The sequence below is a fragment of the Thalassophryne amazonica genome, chromosome 1, assembly GCF_902500255.1.
Source record: "Thalassophryne amazonica chromosome 1, fThaAma1.1, whole genome shotgun sequence".
Lineage (NCBI taxonomy): Eukaryota > Metazoa > Chordata > Actinopteri > Batrachoidiformes > Batrachoididae > Thalassophryne > Thalassophryne amazonica.
In genome coordinates this window covers 105,685,362-105,700,288 of record NC_047103.1, presented here as the reverse complement: position 1 = coordinate 105,700,288, position 14,927 = coordinate 105,685,362, and positions in this window count along the sequence as shown.

The window sequence follows — 14,927 nt, the reverse complement described above, 5'->3', positions numbered from 1 at the left end:
AGGCTTTTAAGGTGGCAGTAATTAAACCATTACTTAAAAAGCCATCACTTGACCCAGCTATCTTAGCTAATTATAGGCCAATCTCCAACCTTCCTTTTCTCTCAAAAAGTCTTGAAAGGGTAGTTGTAAAATAGCTAACTGATCATCTGCAGAGGAATGGTCTATTTGAAGAGTTTCAGTCAGGTTTTAGAATTCATCATAGTACAGAAACAGCATTAGGGAAGGTTACAAATGATCTTCTTATGGCCTCAGACAGTGGACTCATCTCTGTGCTTGTTCTGTTAGACCTCAGTGCTGCTTTTGATACTGTTGACCATAAAATTTTATTACAGAGATTAGAGCATGCCATAGGTATTAAAGGCACTGCGCTGCAGTGGTTTGAATCATATTTATCTAATAGATTACAATTTGTTCATGTAAATGGGGAATCTTCTTCACAGACTAAGGTTAATTATGGAGTTCCACAAGGTTCTGTGCTAGGACCAATTTTATTCACTTTATACATTTTTCCCTTAGGCAGTATTATTAGACAGCATTGCTTAAATTTTCATTGTTACGCAGATGATACCCAGCTTTATCTATCCATGAAGCCAGAGGACACACACCAATTAGCTAAACTGCAGGATTGTCTTACAGACATAAAGACATGGATGACCTCTAATTTCCTGCTTTTAAACTCAGAAAACTGAAGTTATTGTACTTGGCCCCACAAATCGTAGAAACATGGTGTCTAACCAGATCCCTACTCTGGATGGCATTATCCTGACCTCTAGTAATACTGTGAGAAATTCAATGCGCATATTAAACAAATATGTAGGACTGCTTTTTTGCATTTACGCAATATCTCTAAAATTAGAAAGGTCTTGTCTCAGAGTGATGCTGAAAAACTAATTCATGCATTTATTTCCTCTAGGCTGGACTACTGTAATTCATTATTATCAGGTTGTCCTAAAAGTTCCCTGAAAAGCCTTCAGTTAATTCAAAATGCTGCAGCTAGAGTACTAAAGGAGAAGGAGAAGGAGAGAGCATATCTCACCCATATTGGCCTCTCTTCATTGGCTTCCTGTTAATTCTAGAATAGAATTTAAAATTCTTCTTCTTACTTATAAGGTTTTGAATAATCAGGTCCCATCTTATCTTAGGGACCTCATAGTACCATTTCACCCCAATAGAGCGCTTCGCTCTCAGACTGCAGGCTTACTTGTAGTTCCTAGGGTTTGTAAGAGTAGAATGGGAGGCAGAGCCTTCAACTTTCAGGCTCCTCTCCTGTGGAACCAGCTTCCAATTCAGATCAGGGAGACAGACACCCTCTCTACTTTTAAGATTAGGCTTAAAACTTTCCTTTTTGCTAAAGCTTATAGTTAGGGCTGTATCAGGTGACCCTGAACCATCCCTTAGTTATGCTGCTATAGACTTAGACTGCTGGGGAGTTCCCATGATGCACTGAGTGTTTCTTTCTCTTTTTGCTCTGTATGCACCACTCTGCATTTAATCATTAGTGATTCATCTCTGCTCTCTTCCACAGCATGTCTTTTTCCTGGTTCTCTCCCTCAGCCCCAAGCAGTCCCAGCAGAAGACTGCCCCTCCTTGAGCCTGGTTCTGCTGGAGGTTTCTTCCTGTTAAAAGGGAGTTTTTCCTTCCCACTGTCGCCAAGTGCTTGCTCACAGGGGGTCGTTTTGATTGTTGGGGTTTTTCTGTAATTATTGTATGGCCTTGCCTTACAATATAAAGCGCCTTGGGGCAGCTGTTTGTTGTGATTTGGCGCTATATAAACAAAATTGATTTGATTTGATTTGATTTTAATCTCATGCAGTGGGTTAGTGGTCCCACGCATGAAAAGGGGCATACATTAGATCTTATTCTTTCTTTTGGCCTCAATGTTCAAGTCGAGGAGATATGTGACTGTCAGATCTCGGACCATCTGCCGATTTTATTCAATTTAGCTCTTCCAGGCTCAGTGGAAAAACGGGACCTCTCTGTGCGCACAAAGCGCACGTTAAACTCACAGTCTGTGGAGCAATTTACGAGCACATTTCTGGCCACTGTGCCCTCCTCACTTCATGACCCGAGTGCTTTGAACTGTGAGGAGCTTCTTACTTTATTTAACTCTGTCTGCACAGAAGCGCTAGACTCTGTTGCGCCACTTGTGACCAAGCGCTCCAGGTCTGCGTCAGAGCCTTGGCACAATGAGACCACTCGTGCGCGCAGACGCAAATGCAGGTGCGCGGAGCGTAAATGGAAGAAGGACCATTTGCATGTTTCTCTGGGAATATTTCGAGACTGTCTTGTGGATTACCAGGAAGCTGTTAAGTCAGCAAAAGCCCAGTTTGTGTCAAATTTTATTGCAAATAACACTCACAGGCCTCAGGTCCTTTTTAATGTACTGAATCGTCTGATTAACCCAGAATCTAAATCTGGTCTTGTGTTGTCTGACTCACTGTGTGACAGTTTTTTTGTCATTTTTTGTTGAGAAAGTGTCACAAATCAGGACTTCGATTTCAGTGTCTCACTCTAATGACTTTAATTTAAACACTGAGTGCACTTTGGCCTTTGTTGAGTTTCAGCCTCTATCTTACTGAATTGCTCAAAGTGGTTCAGCAATTAAGACCTTCCAATTGTCTTTTTGACTCTGTTCCTGCAAGATTTTTAAAAAGTGTTATTTCTGTCCTTGGGCCATACATTTTAAATGTTATGAATGTTTCTCTTTTATCTGGTTGTCTTTCAGGAGTTTTAAAACATGCTGTAGTTCAGCCTCTCCTCAAAAAGCCTAGCTTGGATCCTAATATTCTTGCCAATTATAGGCCTGTTTCAATTTTGCCATTTTTAGCTAAAATCCTTGAGAAAATTGTCTATGATCAGTTTCAGTCTCATTTGGATACTAATGGCATTTTTGAAAAAATTCAGTCTGGCTTCAAATCACTTCATAGTACTGAAACAGCACTGTTGAAAGTTTTTAATGATCTCCTTTTAATTGTTGACTCTGGTTGCTCTGGGATTTTAGTTTTGCTGGATTTGACAGCAGCCTTTGAAACGGTTGATCACTGTATTCTACTGTCCTGTCTGGAGCATTATGCAGGTTTTAAAGGGACAGCACTGGACTGGTTCAGATCTTATCTTAGAGACCGTAGTTTCTCTGTGCACCTTGTGCCACACCAGTCCAGCTCAGCACCCTTAAATTATGGTGTTCCACAAGGCTCTGTTTTGGGTCCCGCCCTTTTTTCACTGTATATGCTGCCACTTGGCACCATATTCAGAAAATACAACTTGGCCTTTCATTTTTATGCTGATGACCTGCAAATCTATCTGCCACTTAAGCTCCCATCAAATTCTCTTACTATCTTGGTAAATTGCCTGCAGGAAGTGAAAACTTGGTTGGTCCAAAACTTTCTAATTCCCAATGAGAATGAATGAATGAATGAATGAATGAAAACTGTTTATTTTGAACATTTGATACAACAACAATTACAAGATAGATCAGTAAAGACAACAACAAAAAAGTTCCTACTGTGTACCCAACATGTCCGAAAAGGGGTAGGGTGAAGCATCAGCTTATTTATCCCTACCCCTTCTTCCCCACAACCAGTAATACCCTTTGCCACATATACACATAGATTCCTACACACCTAAACCGATATCAATATATATATATATATATATATATATATATATATATATATATATATATATATATATATATATATATACACATATATATATACATACACACATCAACATACATACACATATACATACACATACATACACATATACACACATATACATATATACATATATATACACATACATATACACAAACATAAATATACACCTACACATACCTACTTACATACAAAATACTATATATTTACAAGCTGAAGCAAAAAACAAAAACACCCTAACCCTCATTACCCTTCCTCCTCCCTATACCTAGAAAAAAACATATTTTTGTACCGCTGTTTGAACTGGTTCATGCTTGGACATTGCTTGAGCCCCACTCCCAATCTGTTCCACATCCTCACCCCACAGACAGAAATACAGAAACCTTTTAATGTTGTTCGTGCCCACTGATGCTTTAAATTAATTTTCCCCCTCAGACTGTAATCCCCTGATCTGTTAAAAAAACATATTTTTAATATTTGCTGGAAGTAAATTGTTTATTGCTTTATACACAATTTGTACTGTTTGAAAATGAACCAAGTCTGTGAATTTTAAGAATTTGGATTGTAAAAATAGTGGATTTGTATGATCTCTATAGCCAGTATTATGAATAATTCTTATAGCTCTTTTCTGCATTACTGATAGTGATTGTGTTGTACCTTTATAAGTATTACCCCATACCTCTGCACAGTACTGTAAATATGGTAAAACCAGTGAGCAGTAAAGAATGCGGAGTGAGTTGTGGTCCAGAATATGTTTCACTTTGTTTAGAACTGAAATGCTTCTTGACAGTTTACTTTGTATATGTTTTATATGAGTCTTCCAGTTTATCTTATCATCTATTATCACCCCCAGAAACTTATTTTCATGTACCCTTTCAATATCTACCCCCTCGACTTGTAACTGAACCTGTATGTCTGTATTACAATAGCCAAATAACATGTATTTTGTTTTACTTAAGTTTAATGATAATTTGTTTCTGTCAAACCATATTTTCAATTTTCCCATTTCTATACTGATCCTCCTCAGTAACTCCTGCAAATCCCCCCTGAACAAAAAATGCTTGTGTCATCTGCAAATAATACTAATTTTAATATTTTGGAAACATTGACAATATCATTTATATAAATTAGAAACAGTTTTGGACCCAATACTGACCCCTGTGGGACGCCACAAGCATTATCCAAGCATGATGATGTATATTCCCCCAACTTCACAAACTGTTTTCTGTTACTTAAGTAGCTTCTCACCCAGTGCAACACCAAGCCCCTAATCCCATACTGTTCAAGCTTATTGATTAATATGTCATGATTGATTGTATCAAAAGCCTTTTTAAGGTAAATATTCCAACTGAATGTAATTTGTGGTCTATGGCGTTTGTAATCTCCTCAACTGATTCTATTAATGCAAGTGATGTTGAACTATGTGCTCTGAATCCATATTGACTATCAGTAAGTAATTTATGTTTATTTATGAATTTGTCTAATCTATTATTGAATAACTTTTCTAATAATTTGGAAAATTGTGGAAGCAAAGAAACAGGTCTATAATTTGTGAAGTGGTGTCTATCCCCAGTCTTATACAGCAGCACAACCTTAGCTATTTTCATTTGATTGGGAAATTTACCGGTTTGAAATGATAAGTTACAGATGTATGTTAATGGTTCTACAATCCATTCAATGACCTGTTTTACCACCACCATATCAATTTCATTTAAATCGGTAGATGTTTTATATTTACAATTATTCACAATGTCTATAATTTATTTTCCATCCACTGCTGTGAGGAACATTGAACAGGGATTTCTTTCAGAATAAAACTGAAATAGTTGGTTTTGGCCCTGCATGGTCATCTGGTTCATATGATGTGCTTGGTCCTTTGTCTTCCTGTGTGCATGATTCTGTCAGAAATCTGGGGGTCATTTTTGACAGCTCCTTTAAAATGGACAAGCAAATTAATTATGTGTTAAAGGCCAGTTTCTTCCAACTCAGAATCTTGAGAAAAGTGAAGGCTTATCTCCCAGCGTGTGATTTTGAACGAGTTATTCATTTGTTTATAACATCTCGTCTTGATTATTGTAACTCACTCTACTGTGGACTGGACCAGTCGTCTCTAAAGTGTCTGCAGCAGGTTCAGAACGCTGCTGCATGACTGCTTACAGGGACGAGGAAGCGAGAGCACATCACCCCTGTGTTAGCCTTGCTCCATTGTCTCCCAGTCACATTTAGGATTGATTTTAAAATCCTGCTGCTTGTGTTCAAGTGCTTAAATGGTTTGGCTCCCAAATACCTCTCTGAGCTTTTGACTCCTTATGTTCCGGTCAGATCAGTGAGGTCAGAAAGCCAGCTTTTATTAAATGTGCCAGATCTCGATTAAAAACCCGAGGTGATCGGGCTTTTTCAGTGGCTGCGCCTAAACTTTGGAACAGTTTGCCTTTGCACATCAGAGCTGCTCCATCTCTAGAGTCTTTTAAATCTGTTCTTAAGACTCATTTTTATGCTTTGGCTTTTTTTAATGCTCTGTTTTTTTTGTGGTATGGTTTTTGATATTGTTTTTACTGTGAAGCACTTTGGGCAGCTGCTGTTGTTGTAAATGTGCTATATACATAAAATTGACATTGACATCCTCAGTGCCTGTCAGGCTTATTACCACCCGAGGAGGGAGCTGGCAGTGGATGAAAGGATGGTGGTGACAAAGGCAAAAACTGGAATGACTCAATATTTGAAGGACAATCCAATAAAATGGGACATGAAACTTTTTGTGTTGGCTGTTTCAAGTAATGGCTACACATTCAAGTTCACCATTTACACTGGCGAGACTGTGACCACAAGTGAGCATGGGCTGTTGTATGATGTGGTCATGAACCTGATCCAGCCATCCTTGCTTGGTACGGGGTACTACATTTACATGGACAATTTTTACACGAGTCCCAAACTGTTCATGGACCTGGCTAACATGAAGTTTGGGGCATGTGGCACATACAGGGAGAACAGATGAGGATGCCCCAGATGCTAGGCAAATGCTCTCACAAAAAAATCTGAAAGAGGATCTATAAGCTGGATAAGAGAGGGGCCTCTGGTGTTTGTAAAGTGGATGGACACACGGGAGGTGTCTGTGTGCTCCACCATCCATCATTTGTTTTCGGGTGAGACAGTGTGGAGAAGGGTGAAGGATGGACGCTGGACAGTGAAAGACATTCCCTGTCCTACCCCAGTGTTGTCTTATAATAAAAACATGGGTGGAGTAGACCAATCTGACCAGCTCATCCAGTACTACTCCACCCATTGGAAAACTGCACGCTTGTACAGGACAGTGTTGTTGCACTTCCTTGACATTGCAACCACAAATGCATTCATCTTGCATCGCGAGATCAGTCGTGCCAAGCAAGTGCAGCCCATGACACACAAGGACTTTATGGTGGAGCTGGTGTGTTAACTGTGTGGCACAGACAAAACAGGTGTCTCATAGAAGAGGAGCCAGAACCACATTCCTGTGCCAATTGTGACAGGCACAGATCCTCACCAAAAGGCCACAAAAGGCATACTGAAGTGCCAACAGTGCCTTCACATGGGCAGCAAAAGGAGTGACGATGTGACCCTCTGTGTTGTGTTGGACAGGAATTGTTTTTTGAGTGGCACAAATAGTTTAGTATGTCTTGCACTACATTGTACATATGTTTTAGAAATTTACCATTTATACATTCTAAATCTTATTCTGACATATGATTATTTTCTAAATAGTTTAACATTAGCATTTCCTGCACTATATTTTGTACATATGCTTTTGAAATTCTAAATTCTAAAACTGTTTTGTAAATAATTGTACAAAAACATCACCTGAGCATTTCCTGCATTTATGTAAATAGTTGCATTTATCTTTGTTTTTTTGTTTGTTTTTGTTTGTTGTTATATTTGTACATATGTTTTTGAAATTTACAATTTATATTTACTTTTGAAGTTCTGAAAATGGTTTGTTAAACAAGTTTGTGGTTTTAACAGTAAAAACATTTTTTTTTCTACTCGGATTTTTGTGTGATTTTAGGTTCACTGTGTTAATACAGTAGGTCAGAATGAATGAAACACTGTAAACTCACACAGGTGAGGTTGTGCTGAAAATATGACACCAAACAAGGCCAGGTAAACACTTTATAAAGGTAAATTATAGAGTTAAAACCAAAAGTAGACATAAACGGCCAATTATGTCCTGGACTCCAGAACGTTAATGGGGCTATTCCACAGTGCACCATTCCTTCCAATTTCATCCTGAACAGCAAATTATAACTTTGATCCATCTTTGTCAATTTTGAACAAACTTGGTATACATAGTAGTTACGGCAATCATCTGCACCAGTTGACTGACTGGATCATTGACTGGCTCAGCAGCAGAAGCTACAGTCCTCACATGACCATAACCATAACCCTTAACCATAAATAACAAGGCTGTGCTACCATTCACACACTAAGTAAATAGAAAGTCTTAATCTGACCTCTTACATTGTTTCGGTTGGATTCATCATCCAAGCCTGATGAGAAGACATTCTTGTTTTGGAAGATGATGTTTGGTGAAATACTTTAATTCTTTATCGTGGAAATTACGGAAATTACGTTATACGTGGAAGTCCGGGGCTGCCCGCCTCCCCCTCTTCTCGTGGTCTCTCTGGTGCCTGGTGGAGGTGGGCCGCGGTGCCCGGTGGGGCCAGTGTGTGTGGCCTGCTCCCTGCTCCACACCTCTCCTTCCGCCGGCCGCTTGGGGTTGGGCCTCACATGTCACACCCTTTTAATGCATTTCACCAGGACAGTACATGCACGCACATTATACTGGGGATTAAGTAGCACATTATAGGGATCGAATAGTTCTGCGGTCAGGTGTTGGGAATGGGTTGATCTCCATCCGCCACTCCTGCCCTGCCATTTTAATGCACACACTATATTTCAACACAATTATTAAACACACTCACTATGTTATGTGTCGACGCGGGTTGAGGAGCAGACCTGCGTCAGACGGAACCCAGCGCTACAAATAACCAGAAAAGCGGTTCCAAAAACAATATATTTATTTCACCCGCTGGTGCATAAAAAGTGTAAAAACAGAAATAGCGTCCCTCTGGTGGAGTGAAGGCTGGCACGCTCTCCAGCGCCCAAAAGGATCGAAGCCCGGCGCTCCTGGACCCACTACCACCGCCAAACACCCCCCAGGTGGACACGACAAACCAACTCTCTGCGAAGCATAGAAGAGGTGAGGTAAGTTAGCAGTTACAACTAATATCCTTCAAAAGACACACACTATCAGCAACACATGCAAGTCTGTATTTTAAGCTTTATGCAAATGAGCAGCTTCTCACAACAGGTGGAGGACCACTTGTCCGCATGCCACAGCAGTGAGAAGCAAGCTGCACAATCCTCATCACAATTCAAGTATACTGCGTAACAAAATACCAAATTACTATCAACAATTAGTCAAACACTTAATCTCCTTTGATGTGTGCTGACAGCATGTGTCTCTCACCCTTCCTTGCTTCACGGGCTCGATGTGTCAAACCCAGGCGCGGTCCTCAGCGTCTCACAAACGAACATCACAAGGTCGAGTTCCCGGCAGTTCTGCTTGAATCACACATGACTTAAATGCAGAACGCCATCCAATTATCTGCTTCAGCTGAAAGTCTTTAAGGTTGCATGTGAGCACCATTCACAGGTGCTGCACATGATGTTGATGAGGGTGAAGGACTCTTCAGCCAGCACCTTCTCCACAGACAAATCAGTTCTCATGCCACCTGGAGAGCAAAGAAAAGAAAAGAACACCAAAATATCCAGCCACACCCCCCAACACACAAGACACTATTTAGAGTCGGGGTCACAGGTGGTGGGTTTGCAGGGCAGGCTGTGGTGCAGCATTGTGCCGCAGCCTCCCACGGCATTCTGCCACTTGCCGTCTCCTGCCCTGCTTTTAATGCAACACTATCTTTGCTCAATTAGGGGGTCGTACACAACAAGGGAGTTAACTGCAATACTTATGGTGGGGTTAGTAGGTAGGGTGAGTGTGACATGTGTGGTTGGCCCTGGATGGCTGTGGATGTCTGGGGCTCTGGGGTGGGGGGGTCTGCCTCGCCAGTTCTGTCGTGATCTTGAGGCCCTGCTGTGGGGCTCATGGGGCTCAGGGTCCTGCGGTTCATTGGGGGGACGGGTGGTGGTGCGTGGTTGTTGCACGGGGGGATGGCTGCTGTGGGTTTGGGGGCCACGGTTTCTGTGGGGTGTTGCCCCGTTTTCGCTTAGGTGGTCTCCCAATCTTGGGCTTGGTGTCCGGGGTGGGGTCCGGGATGGGGTGGATTGGGGGCTGGGGGAGGTCTGCGGGGGTCCTGCAGGCTGCCTGGGGGGGTCTCGGGTGTCTGGCGGGCCTCGTGCGCTTCCTGGCCGGGGATGGGTCTCGCCTCTTTTCTGCGGGCTGGGCCCCGTCCTTGTATGCCGGTGATCCCTGCCTGCACTCTGGGTTTAGTTGTGGTGGCTCCTTTGCCCCCCGTCCCCGCCACCGCTCGCTCCTCCCTCTTGGGGCTGTGGCCAGAGTGGTGTGGTTCTGGGCCCCCCTCTTCATGGGCCCTGCCGATGCCCTGCATGCTTCCCTCGGGTATGGGGTTGCTTCCTGTCCCTCCATTGGGGGGGTGGTGTCAGGAGTGCATTCCGGCGCTATCATGCCACTCCCATTGTTGGTCCATTGTGCTGCCCGGGTGGCTCTGGTGGCTGCCCTTCCTGGCCCCTGTGCCCTTCCGTTTCCCTTTTTTGCCTGGTTACTCCTGGGGCCCTGCATCCTGGACCAATTTCGTATGGCTTCCGGCGTGCCGGAGTGGTCCATGTCATATGGTAGAGTTCTGTACTTTTATCTTGGCCCAACACATGACCAGCCACAGTAGTGATCGGATATATAGCTGTGATCTGGGTCTCTGTGTGTGGTTGGTTATGTGTCCGTGGCCAACACCACACTTCGGTTTTGGGTGCTCTCAAGGGAATCAAGACTCTGGTGTTCCAGATTAGCATATGAATGCTCATTAACTAGACAACAGACTGTCGCTGTCACTGCTTGTTCATGTGTGGTGGTTTGTCCTGGCATGTTTTATGTTGGGGACCCGTCTCCTCAAAGTCTCACTTCACAGTTACTGCTTTCACCACTTGTCTTTCATTTTTGTTTCTCTTCGTGTTGTTTTGGTGGTCGATCCTTCCTGATAGAAGTTGTCAGTCGGCTTTGAGTAGGATGTTGTATGCTGATTGGGAAGGGCGGATGGGGTCACACGCACACCACATTCACTCACGCACTACATACCTTCTGTCCTGCAAGAATAAATTGCATATATGGCGATAAATGTTCATAAATGGTTCTGCCAGTGAGGCATTTACCATTACTATATATGCAGACGGGAAGAAAAAAAAATCTCAGTCTGCTTCTGTCTTCACAGCTACAATCATGGTGAGACTGCTGACTTCACAGTTATCCTGAAGACATGCTCCAAAGTGGGTAAGCCAGAAGGTCATCACAAGGGATTTCGAAAGAGTGCTGGATCAAAGGATATTCATGGAAGGTTGACTGAAAGGGAAACATGGTAGCAAATGATGCACAAGCAACAGGGACAGCTGCATCCTTGTGAAAATTGTCAAGCAAAGCAAAATTCAAGAACCTGGGGAAGCTTCACATGGAGTGGACTAATGCTACAGTCAGTGCATCAAGAACCACCATGCACAGATATGTCTGACAAATGGGGTACAAGTGATACATTGAAATGTCAGAACTGTCTTACCTTGCCTAAGGAGAAAAGTAACAGTGGAATTCATACTAAGATATTTTGAAACTATGTCTTTTAGTGCATAGATGCACATGTCAGTGCCGTGCCTCTTTTTAAAGCCAAACTGATTATCACTTGTTTGAATAAGAAGAATATATGTTCAAAAGCTCCTGTAAAAAATCAAGGGCCGAGACGTCGCCCATTATGGTCAGAGCCGGGGCCCCACCCTGGAGCCAGGGCTGGGGTTGGGGCTCACGCATGAGCGCCTGGTGGTTGGGCCTTAGCCCATGGGGCCCGGCCGGGCTCAGCCCGAAAGAGCGATGTGGGCCCGCCCTCCTGTAGGTTCACCACTTGCAGAGGGGGCCATGGGGGTCAGGCACAGAGAGGATTGGGTGGCGGTCGAGGGCAGGTGGCCCGGTCCATGCTCACAGCCCCTGGCTGTTGGGACGTGGAATGTCACCTTGCTGAGGGGGAAGGAGCCTGAGCTTGTGCAGGAGGTTGAGAGATACCGACTACAGATAGTCGGGCTCACCTTCACGCACAGCTTGGGCTCTGGTACAACTCCTGGAGAGGGGCTGGATGCTCCACCTTTCTGTCGTTGCTCACAGGGAGAGGTGGAGAGCTGGGGTCGCATTGCTTATTGCTCCCCAGCTCAGTCGCCATGTGTTGGAGTTCACTCCGGTGAACGAGAGGGTCGCGTCCCTACGCCTTCGGGTCGAGAACAGGTCTCTCACTGTTGTCTCAGCCTACGGGCCGAGCGGCAGTGCAGAGTACCCAACCTTCTTCGAGTCCCTGGGAGGGGTACTAGATAGCACTCCGACTGGGAACTCTATTGTTCTCCTGGGGGATTTCAACACCCATGTGGACAGCGACAGTGAGACCTGGAGAGGGGTGATCAGGAAGCATGGCCGCCCCGATCTGAATCCGAGTGGTGTTCAGTTGTTGGACTTCTGTGCTAGTCACAGTTTGTCCATCACGAAAACCATGTTCGAACACAAGGGTGTCCATAAGTGCATGTGGCACCAGGACACCCTGAGCCGGAGGTTGATGATAGACTTTGTAGTCGTATCATCTGACCTTCGGCCACGTGTCTTGGACACTCGAGTGAAGAGAGGGCCTGAGCTGTTGACCAATCAACACCTGGTGGTGAGTTGGATCCACTGGGAGGGGAGGAAGCCAGTCAGACCTGGCAGGCCCAAACGTATCATGAGGGTCTGCTGGGAACGACTGGCGGAACCCTCTGTCAGTGAGGTCTTCAACTCCCTCCTCTGGGAGAGCTTCTCCCAGATCCCGGGGGAGGTTGTAGCCATGGAGTCCTAGTGGACCATGTTCTCCACCTCCATTGTCGATGCGGCCGCTCGTAGCTGTGGTCACAAGGTCTCTGGTGCCCGTCGTGGCAGCAATCCCCGAACCAGGTGGTGGATGCTCGAACTAAGGGATGCCATCAAGCTGAAGAAGGAGTCCTACTTGTCTTTGTTGGTAGGTGGGACCCCGGAGGCAGCTGACAGGTACCGGTAGGCCAAGTGTGCTGCAGCCCGTGTGGTCGCAGAGGCAAAAACTCGTGTCTGGGAGGAGTTCGGGGAGGCCATGGAGGAGGACTATCGGTCGGCCTCGAAGAAATTCTGGCAAACCATCTGACGCCTCAGGAGGCTGAAGCAGCTCTCCACCAGCACTGTCTATGGTGTGGGTGGGGAGCTGGAATATTTCAGATGTTCTGCTGTAATACAATCTAACCCACAAGCTTTATTATTTTAAGCTTCAGGATTGATTCATTAGACATGTAAAATGACTGGTTAATACCTTCTTTCAAATCAACGGACGCGCGGGATAAGAGTGCCAAGGGGAGGCAAGGTCACTGGAGACCCCTGAATTATCCCAAGAGCGTCCATCGCGTCGCATTGCATGCCTTGAACTTTTGTGGCGCCACAACACATTCTTCCTTAGGGATTACATGGCAACCTGTTGCCGCCGTCACTCGCGTATTGTCCGGTGTGAACGTGGCATAACAGGAGTCAACGGCAAGTAACAGCAGGTTTTTTGAACTTTTGCCCAACAAGTGATCTTTTGTTTTTCTTTGATTGGCCTCTTCAGTTATTCCCTTTTGGGCACATAGAACTGTGCCTGGACCGCGAATTGTACTGTGTTCGTATTTTTGTCCTCATGTCATTGGACAACGAACCCTGTCAATCACATGTTGTCACCGCAGCTGACGTCATACTCATGCGCAACAATCGCACAAGGCTACAAGCCTTTTCTCTTTCCTCCCGGTGTGGAAAATGGCAGCTTCAAGTGGATCAGCAGAGAACTCGGACATTTCATTAAAACCAAACAACCAAACAAAAACATTCTCAAGGCGTTCACTGGAAGAGAAAAAGATTTACAGTGATTTACAGATAAAGCAGCAGGTGAGGGATCGAGGGCAAGCTTTTTATGTCATTAGTGCGGGTGGAACTGGTGCGGAGGTCGAAGTGATCTGGGACAGTTGGTTTGTGAATGTGGAGAGTTGAGTGCATAATTGTCATACCTGCATGGAAAGTGTTTGTTCCTGGTTGGTAAGAGTCTGGATTTGTTGTTGCTGATGACCCAAAAGAGTCCCATGCGAGCTGATGGTTTTGTAGAGTTGATCTGCTCAGGCTGGGTCCATGACATGGCCAGAAACTGCTGTTATTATCAAGCCAATGGAACCAAAATAGGACCCAAGAAAGCTGGGAGATGTGGTTCAAAACAGGATAACAACTTATTATACATATTTGGTTTTACAGGAATTGGAAATGTGCAAAGAGACACCTGAGGCAGGAGACATCAACTGGACCAGAATAACAGATATGGCAGGTGAAGGAATATATCCTAAATGTGCTTAAATATGCATTAACCATTTGTGCTTTCCCCCCCATTCAGAATCATCCTATTATTCTTTATCTTTTATTAAGCCAAGAATATATTGTCACATTTATGAGTGTGTTCTAATGTTTGGAAGTGATCATTTATATATAAATAGAGCCTGTGCTAATATTCTTGTGGTATAACCGCATGATGAGACTTGCTGACAGTCTTTCAGTATGCAGTTTAGGCACAAGTGTCACTTTAGGAGAAAGAGGAAGCAAGAACACTCCACAGTGCGTGTGGGCGGACCAATGCCACAAAGAAGAGGGATGAAGACCACTCAGATGAAGGACAACGCCAAAGATTAGCATGAATCATTGTATTAGCATAGGAAGACAGAGGAGTATAAAAACATAGCCCAGCCCACTGTTCGGGGTTCCACTTTGCTGAGAGCTTGCAGGAACACCAGACGCCTGGTTGGAAGCTCTCAGCTCCTGGGACCCTAGGAACTTCTGGGTATGATCTCACTCATTCTGTAAAACTTGTATTGTGTTAAATTCTGTGACATTTAAATTCTGTTTAATAAATCTGTGAGTGGTGGTCTAGCCCTCAGAGTAATTATGTTCAAACTTAAAAAACTGGTCAAACCCCTGAATTATCCCAAGACAGGGAACCGGGACCA